This window comes from Vipera ursinii, assembly GCF_947247035.1.
Source record: "Vipera ursinii genome assembly, chromosome: 6".
Lineage (NCBI taxonomy): Eukaryota > Metazoa > Chordata > Lepidosauria > Squamata > Viperidae > Vipera > Vipera ursinii.
Genome location: NC_139515.1, coordinates 1,059,033 through 1,068,532, shown reverse-complemented (window position 1 = coordinate 1,068,532; position 9,500 = coordinate 1,059,033).

Genomic DNA, 9,500 nt, shown 5'->3' with positions numbered 1-9,500 from the left:
GGCTTCCAGAGTTCTGGATGTTTCAGAGGACAGGCTGGTTCAGCAGAGGATAACCCATTCAAAAGCACAAAATCCCAGGGTGGGGGGATTCATGGTTTCCCCCCCTCTTTCTGCCCACTCCAAACACTGGTGAAACATTCCTCACCGCTGGCCTGACCTACATTTTCAAAAATGGCGCAGCCTCAGCGTTATGGCTGCCCTACATTCTACATTCCCATTTCTTCTAAAAAGAAATTGGCAGGCGTGAATTAGAGTTAGGAAATCTGTCTAAGGGGGGGGGAACGTAATAGGCAAGCAGCTCTGAGATGCTTATTTTTATTGGTTAGGAGGTTATATCTCGTCCTTGCTCCAGGAGCTCAAAAAAGCTGGGAGGGGGCTCCGTTTATGGGTATAATGGGTGGAAGATCATGAAAGAGAGGTCCCACCTGGAACTAAGGAGAACTTTTCGGAGAGTGAAGGCAATTAATCGTTAGGGCAGCTTGCCTCCTGGGGTCGTGGGTGCTCCAACCCTGGAGATTTTCAAGAATAGAATGGACAACTATGAAACTGGGCTGGTATCAGGCTTGAGCAGAGAACTGGATGAGAAGACCTCCAAGGTCCCTTCCAGCCTTAACGTTCTTTAATTCATTTTGCAAACCCGTGTGTGTGTGTGTGTGTGTGTGTGTGTGTGTGTGTGTGTGTATCTGCAGAGGGCAGACATGGCTGCCATCCTCATTTTTTTACCACCCCTTGTAGATGTCCTAGTTGGACGAGAACACCTCCAAGGTCCCTTCCAGCCTTAACGTTCTTTAATTCATTTTGCAAACCTGTGTGTGTGTGTGTGTGTGTGTGTGTGTGTGTGTATCTGCAGAGGGCAGTCATGGCTACCATCCTCAATTTTTTACCACCCCTTCTAGATGTCCTGCTAGATAGTTTGGGTGAGATCGAGATAGACTTGAGATGGTTGAGGTAGACTTGCGTCCAGTTTTGGTCGCCAGGATGTAAAAAAAGAGGTTGAGACTCTAGAAAGAGGGCAGAGAAGAGCAACAAAGATGGTCAGGGGCCTGGAGGCTAAAACATGTTGCTGGCATTGGGGATGTCTAGCTTAACGAACAGAAGGCTATGATATCCGTGTTCCAATATCTAAGACTGCAGGCCCCAGTCTGTGGGCCAGAGCCCACCAATGGGCCGTGAGGGGTTTGCAGCTGGGCTGTGGAAACGGCTGGTGAGCACGCATGCGCACACAGGCATCCTCACTTGCGCAAGCAACGTGCGAGAGAGGGAGCGCATGCTCCGTTTGTGTGAGCGGCAGGTGCATATGCACACAGCTCATGGAAATGGAGCTGCAAGGCTTGCAGAAAGCATTCCTTCCCCCGGCCAGTCCGCAAAGCCAGAATCGTCGGGGAACACCAATCTAAGAGGTTGCCCCAAAGAAGAGGGTGTGTGTGTCAAGCTATTCTCCAAAGCGCCCGAAGGCAGGACAAGAAGCAACGGATGGAAATTAATCAAGGAGAGAAGCAACCTAGAACTAAGGAGAAACTTCCTGACAGTGAGAACAATTAACCAGTGGAACTCCTTGCCTCCAGAAGTTTTGAATGCTCCAACACTGGAGGTTTTTAAGGAGAGACTAGACAACCATTTGTCTGAAATGGTATAGGGTTTCCTGCCTTAGCAGGGGGTTGGACTAGATGACCTCCAAGGTCCCTTCCAACTCTGTTATTCTGTTATATTCTGACATGAGCATGGTCTTCTCAATCCTGAACCCACATTTTTTACTTCCCCAATATGGTTCAGAGCAGGGACAGGCAACCTTTTCAATTAGGGCCCAGATATGGGAGTTTGGAGAACTTTGTGATGTGCTTACCCAACCTCACTGCTCAAGGAGGTGGTTGCCTCTTGCCAAACGTCCTCTAGTTGCCTCTGGCCAGTCACAAAATACCTTTGAATCGGAGAGCAAAATGGCAAAACAATAGAAGTTGGCAAAAGGTCGCCCAGTTTATCTCTGAGAATCAGGAAGATAAAGATTGCCTCGTTGGGAGTTTCCAGAGTCCCGTGACGCATCTTTCCGCCAACTGGGAATGACCAATCAGAATCTCTCTGTGGAAAATGCACTTTTCTGACAATTCTTCTAGGCAAAAAACTATTCATCCATTGGAAGGACTTCTGGGTCAACTGACCGTGCTCAGCCCCTTCCCAAACCCTCAAAACCACACCCACAATTGCAAACAATCCGCAATTGTTTTCACACTGCGGCTGGGAGAACTTTGGACAGGCCCACCAAAAACCTGCAAAAACCGATCCCCGTTTGGCGTCTCGCCCTCTCCCTACCTTTTCCGCTCCACTTTGTTGGGTTTTGTGGTGGGGAAAAAGAACTTAAACGCTGCTGACTCGCTCTCTCTACTCCTCTGCAGACCCCATTTTGCAATGGTGGAGGAAGGAGGGAAGCCAAAGGACGGTTTGAGGGGAAAAGGTCAGGACCCCCATTCCAGCTTTTGAATTTCCAGATCTGGGTTTGAACCAGAAATAAATCTGCCCCCAAATCAGAAAGCTCTGGTGCTGATCCAGGAGCAACTCCACATTCCCACGTGGAATGGGCTAAGGCCGAAAGAGACTGAAGTTACACCTCTGATTGTACCGATAAATGCGTACTGATTAGAGAAGATCAGCCCAGATTCTTTTCTCTCATTCGCTTAATGCAGCAGCAGCAGCTCAACAGTTCCTCTCCCAAGTTACACCGCCCCCGTGAAGGAAGCTTGGAGAAGCACGAGAGCAGGGCGTGTGCTGGCTCAAAACAGATTTCTGGGCTGAGAGTTCTATCAGTCGATCAATCAAAGGCGTCCTGGTTCCGACAGATGAAACTCTTCAAAGACCTTTGAGGCACTGTTTACCTTAAAGAATCTTTATTCCAGCTGCATAGCATAGTTTTGTCTTTGTACGCAGCTTCTGCTGGGGGATCACCCTTCTGGTCTACTTACGCAAACTCTAGCCCTCGGCCACCACCCAGCCCCAAAGAGAAATTCAAGGGATTTCCTGGATGACTAATCGAACCCTACCAAGGTTTGCAGAGAAGAGCGAAACTAAACAAGCAACGTGAACACGTGAGGACATCGTCACATTGCAGTGGGAGAAGAGTCCCGTGCAAAGGCTCCCTTGGCAGAGAGGAAGGGGTCAGTGTTGCCCAAGCTGTGGGAAAAGGGGCACCCAGAAGCCTTGGGGGGTGGGGCACGACATGGAGCTGAACCCAGAGGAGGGAAATTCCTGCCCTCCGGGCGGCTGAGACAATTGACAGAACCCAAGAGACGTGACTAGGCCTTCATCTTGCTAAGCTGGGAGAAGCCCATGAATCACAGTGAGGTCACCAGTGCTACTCCCATCGGCCCTTCCTTGAATGACGTTTGAGACCGTCTGGAATTTTTCCAGAGAAGTCCCAGAGAGAACCGAAGAAGCTTCTGGGGTGAGAAGTGAAACATCTCCAAGGACTAACCAAGAAGATCCAGTTGCCTCCTGAAAAAGCAACTTTGGGACAACCGTGACCTGGATGAGGGAGACCCTCCAGAGACGCTCTTCCAGGGAAGCTCTGCTCTAGGTCCCGTGCCTCGAAAGCAGGTGGTCTTCAACATGGCAGACAAACACCATTTCAGGCCATTTCTCAATGGCCTCTCCCACTGGGGTGCCCTGGAGGGGTGCTGCTTGCTGGTTGCCACACCACACGAGGCTCTTTTCAGGCAATTGCCCTGCTGGTGGATAATTTCTTTCCAAATGCCACTGAACTGGAGAAAATAAAGAACGCCAAAGATATTTCACCCAACATCCAGGGCCCCAATGGAGGGCTGCTGCTTCAGAGTTAAACTACATGTTACACTGCAGCGACATGCAATTTTCTCCGATGGCTGCTTTTCTAGGATTGGGCTGCAAGGAAATGCTTTGCCCCCTAACTCTATCAAGGTGGTGACCATCCAGTCTGATATTTTTTCCAAATTTTATTTATTGTAGTGTCCAACCACATTTCTCTCTAGCACACAAATCTCTTCTGGGCCTTTTTCCCAAGGCTGATCTCATCCATCTGCTTCATGTCTGGTCCTCATCTTTTGCAGCCTCTCCTTGTGCCGAAGCATAAAACCATAACGTCCTAAAAGACTTTGTGGCCATAATTTGGTCCACGACATCCCTCTTTGTTAGCCTTTGGTCACAAGCAACAAACCGGGATGTCCATAACACAGATGTTGTGGCTCTTCAATCAAAGCCCTACATCACCCTTTACATGACACACACGGAAAGGTGGAAGATCATTAAATAGGGATCCAGACTAAAACTAAAGACAAATTTCCTGACAGGAGAACAATTAACCAGTGGAACAACCTGCCTCCAGAAGATTCTTGAGACTTGAGTTGTGGTATTGGCTAAGAGGGCCGCTGAAGAAACGGTCATAATTCATCTAAATGGAATAAATCAGAGAAAGTGTGGTGATTTCAAGCAGAGTTAAAATGGCCTTGTAGGCTTTGAACCTTGATTCTGTTTGAGAGAACACAGAAAATCTGTGCAAATAACAGATCTGGCGGTTAATAAAATGTCAAGCATAATCTTATATTCAGCAACCAGCTAGCTGAGCGTGTCTCTGATAACACTTTGAAATAGAGATAGCGAACACCTGTCATCTGATCTTGCAGGCTTGTATTAGAGCCTTGTATATAATGTGTTCAAGTCTGAAGTAAATAATATTCTTCTTTTTAAGGTCAAGACCAAATCCCTGGTGTGATTGGGGTGGGCGTAGCATTTATTTTATTTAGAAATTCTAGGCAGCCGCCCATCTTAAAGACATAACTCTCTAAGCAGTGGACAGTTTTACAAAAACAATTGTAAACAGACAAGGGAAAAATAAATAACTGAGGTACTTCATAACAATCTGAGAAAACACACGTGCATCAGGCTCCTGTACCATCCTGGACTTTACACTTAGAGAGGGGGAAACAAGCTTGAACAGCCTTACAGGGTGCAGGGGCATCTGAATTTCAGGAGAGAAGCTAATTTACTTGTAACCATAAGCTCAAGGTGATTGCATTTTGTTTCATTCTTCCAATATGTCTAAAGTAAACTCTCATGCTGCCAGATGTGAAGAGAGCCCTTGAAAACCCCCAGGTCTTGAGGAAAAGAAAGATGGTGATGTTCTGAAGAAGAAGAAAGGAAAGACAGTCTTTTAGGTAGCCATCAATGACACAACAGGTGTCTTTAGGACAGGGGTCTTCAAACTTGGCCCTTTTATGACTTGTGGAACTCCCAGAATTCCTCAGCCAGCTTTGAATAGAATAGAATTAAATACTAGAATAGAACAGAACAGAACAGAATAGAAGTACATCATAGAATTACAGAATAGAATAGAATAGAATAGAATAGAATAGAATAGAATAGAATAGAATAGAATAGAATAGAATAGAATAGAATAGAATAGAATTACAGAATAGAATAGAATAGAATAGAATAGAATAGAATAGAATAGAATAGAATAGAATAGAATAGAATAGAATAGAATAGAATAGAATAGAAGAATAGAACAGAACAGAACAGAACAGAACAGAATAGAATAGAATAGAAATCTGGAAGGGACCATGGAGGTCTTCTAGTCCAGCCCCCTGCTCAAGGAGAACCTATATACCATTTCAGACAAGTGACTGTCCAGTCTCTTCTTAAAAATCTCTAGTGATGGAGCGCCGAGGATTTCTGGTGGCAAGTTGTTCCACTGGTTAATTGTCCTCACTGTCAGGAAGTTTCTCCTTAATTCCAGGTTGCTTCTGTCTCTGGTCAGCTTCCAACATTGTTTCTCATCCTTCCCTCTGGTGCTTTGGAGAATAACATGACCCCCACTTTCTTTGTTGCAGCCCCTCAGGTACTGGAAGACTGCTATCCTGTCTCCCCTATTTCTTATTTTATTTATGTTATTTATGACAATCACAGCTTTGTGGCAAGATGTCACAGTTCACATAAGTCACATACTATGAGTTCCTTGGTGTCCTTTGAGCTTGGTTGTTTTCTTGCAGACCTTTCAATAACATGAAGTCACCTAGTTTGCTAATGAAACATCTGCAAGCAAACCACCAAACTCAGAGATCATCAAGAATTCCACAGCTCAACGCTGAGCTACAAATATTCTCTTCTATATCAAAAAGTCAAATAACTAGAATGAGGATGGTCTCCTGCAGGTGCCATGGAGGAAAGCGGATTCGAGAAGAGGGCTCAACCTATTTTCCAGAACCCCTGAGGGCAGGACCAAAAGTAACTTGTGGAAACGTAACAACGAGAGATCCAAGGTAGAACCAAGGAGAAATGTCTGACAGTGAGAAGGTTCAGTGGAACAGCTTGCCTCCCAAAGTTGTGGGCTCTTCATCGCGGAGATTTTCAAGAAGATCTTGTCCACAGTGAGATAGGATCTCTGACTATGGGCAGAGAGTTAGACTAGAAGACCTCCAAGGTCCCTTCCCATCTTATTATTCCATGTTCTGTATTCCTCTCACGTCTTGCGTCCTTGGTCCGCATTTTGCAGGGGACAATAATCTCTGCCTGATGGGTCTACAGGAAGCCAGCAGTGGAGAAGTCAGTATATTTCCACACACACACCCAAAAAAAGAAGGCACGTTCCTGGCCAAAAGTAGCTCCATCTTCCAAGCCTCCCCTCTCACACCATGAACCTGGGACAGGCCATTTGCGTGAGGAAGTTCTCTGCAGTCCACCTCTAATAAATGGATGGATCTGGTGTGAAATTGAATTTGAGAAAGGCAGCTGCACAGGCTGGGCCTGGGATGGAGATTTGCACCCTGCGCCAGGAACATCTAGAAATTCATGCACATTACAAAGGGACACATCATGCTCACCATCTTCCCTTTGTTGCCCTCCCCCATGGATCTCTCTCGCTCGGCTGCCTCCTCGGAAAAATCAGTCGTGCCAAAGGAGGAGCTGGGGGGGGAGGGGTTGGTTTCTTTCCCAGTGAAGACCTCCACTGTTTTTTACACCGTGTGGAAGGGTGTTCGGCAGCGAGGAAGGAGGAAGGGGGCAGGTTAGGGGCAGCGCTCCCCCTTCACACCATGGGGGGGGGGGCTGGCCAGTTGAAGGAGGGGAGGGGGAGGCTGCTCACTGGGGTGGGAGAGCAGCGGCCCTGTGGAGGGCCTGGCTCACCTTGGCATGACCTCCGCGCACCCAGGAGAACTTCAGAGACAAAACAAGAACGGGTGCAATCAAAGGAGCAGCAAAACAGGATTTAGCATGAAGATTCATGACTCAGAACCTACACTGGGGGAAGATGCTGGCTCTTCACCTGCTTCATGCCAATCCTAGGATGACATGGAGGGAAACTCCACCGCTGAGCGAAGCACTCCTCAATATATGGGCAACAGGAGGGCTAATGCAGGGGCATTAGCATGGCTACATGGCTTAGGCCTGGGATACTTGCAGGACCGTCTGCTACCGGGGACGACTTCCCATCGCCCAGTGCGCTCACACAGAGAGGGCCTCCTCAGGGTGCCGTCGGCCAGACAATGCTGGCTGGCGACCCCCAGGGGGAGGGCCTTCTCTGTGGGAGCGCCAGCCCTTTGGAACCAGCTTCCCCTTGAGCTTCGGATGGCCCCGGACCTCCGGTCCTTTCGCCGCGACCTCAAAACTTTTCTCTTCCACCAGGCTGAGCTGGATTGATGATGGGTTTTTAAATATGTTTTAATTTTTAACTGTAGTTAATTTATTTTGGGGCTGTTATTTCATTCGTTTTTAATTTTTGTATTGTTGTTTTTTATTGTTGTAAGCCGCCCTCAGTCCTTCGGGAGATAGGGCAGCATATAAGTCCCAAAAATAAATAAATAAATAAATAAATAAATAAATAAATAAATAAATAAATAAGGGGTCCCCAACCCCCCCCAACCCCGTCCGTGGACCGGCACCGGGCCGTGGCATGCCAGCAACCGGTCCGCACAAACAAGCAAAGCCCCATCCGTGGGATGCAGGCAACACACAAAACCACGCACCCTCCGGTCTGTGGAAAAACCCCTCTCCACGCAACCAGTGGCTCCTGGTGCCCCAAAGGTTGGGGGCCTCTGGGCTAATGGATGCCCTAGTCCATCTCACAGTTCCTGTTTTGTTTCATAAACAGTGACCTGCTGGTACAAGCGACCTGTGCCCAAATCTCCCCCTACCACGTAGACACACATAGCCCCGACCGGGGTTTCAGTGTGCCTTTGCTTTCTCTCCCCCCCCCCCCCGCCCCACCTCAGCACCTCTTCTCCTCCTGTTTGCAGGAACTGGGGAAAGAGCTGGTTGAAAAATGCCCCCCTGACGCCCTTCTAGCATCACAGACCAGGAAGGGCGACTCCCGTGTCGTGATATCGTCTTGCAGACGACAGACGCGACATCCCTGCAGCTTCTCCTGGATGGGAGACGGGCGGTGGGGGACAATCACACAAATCAAGTGTTATATTTTGCTCCGAAGTGAAGAAGAACTAAAGAGCCTCTTGTTGCGGGTGAAGAAGGAGAGTGCAAAAGTTGGGTTGAAACTTAACATTAAGAAAACCAAGATCGTGGCATCTGGCCCTCTCAATTCCTGGCAAATAGATGGGGAAGAAATGGAGGTAGTGACAGATTTTATTTTCCTGGGCTCCAAGATCACTGCAGATGGGGAGTGTAGTCAAGAAATTAAAAGATGCTTGCTCCTGGGGAGGAAAGCCATGGCAAATCTAGACAGCACACTAAAAAGCAGAGACGTCACCCTGTCAACAAAAGTGCGTATAGTCAAGGCTATGGTCTTCCCAGTTGCAATGTATGGCAGTGAAAGCTGGACCATAAGAAAGGCTGAGCGCCAAAGAATGGAGGCCTTTGAAGTCTGGTGCTGGAGAAGACTCCTGCGAGTCCCTTGGACTGCAAGGCGATCAAACCGGTCAGTCCTAGAGGAGATCAACCCTGACTGCTCTTTAGAAGGCCAGACCCTGAAGCTAAAACTCAAATACTTTGGCCACCTAACGAGAAGGAAGGACTCACTGGAGAAGAGCCTAATGATGGGAAAGGTTGAGGGCAAGAGAAGAAGGGGACGACAGAGAAGGAGGTGGCTGGATGGAGTCACTGAAGCAGGAGGCCTGAGCTTAAAGGGACTCCAGAAGATGGTAGAGGACAGGAAGGCCTGGAGGAACGTTGTCCATGGGGTCGCGATGAGTCGGACACGACTTCGCAGCTAACAACAACAACATTTTGCTCCGAAGGAGAAATTCATTCTTGCCCGACTTTTCAGTCAACACCTCCGGCCGGGCACCCCCGGTCCCGATCCCAACGGCGCTCTCCCCTTCTCGCCCGCCGCTTTTCTGTCTTGGCTTCGGGATCGGCAGCAGCCCCAGATCGGGACGCTCCCAACCCAACTCCGAGCTCGCTCTCTCCGCGCCTCACCTGGTTGAGCTTCTCTTCCCCACCCCCCACCCCCCGCCCCGCAGCTTGTGCAACGCTTCGCAACACACCCACACACCCACACACCCCCCCCCACCCCCGCGCGCCCCTCCCTC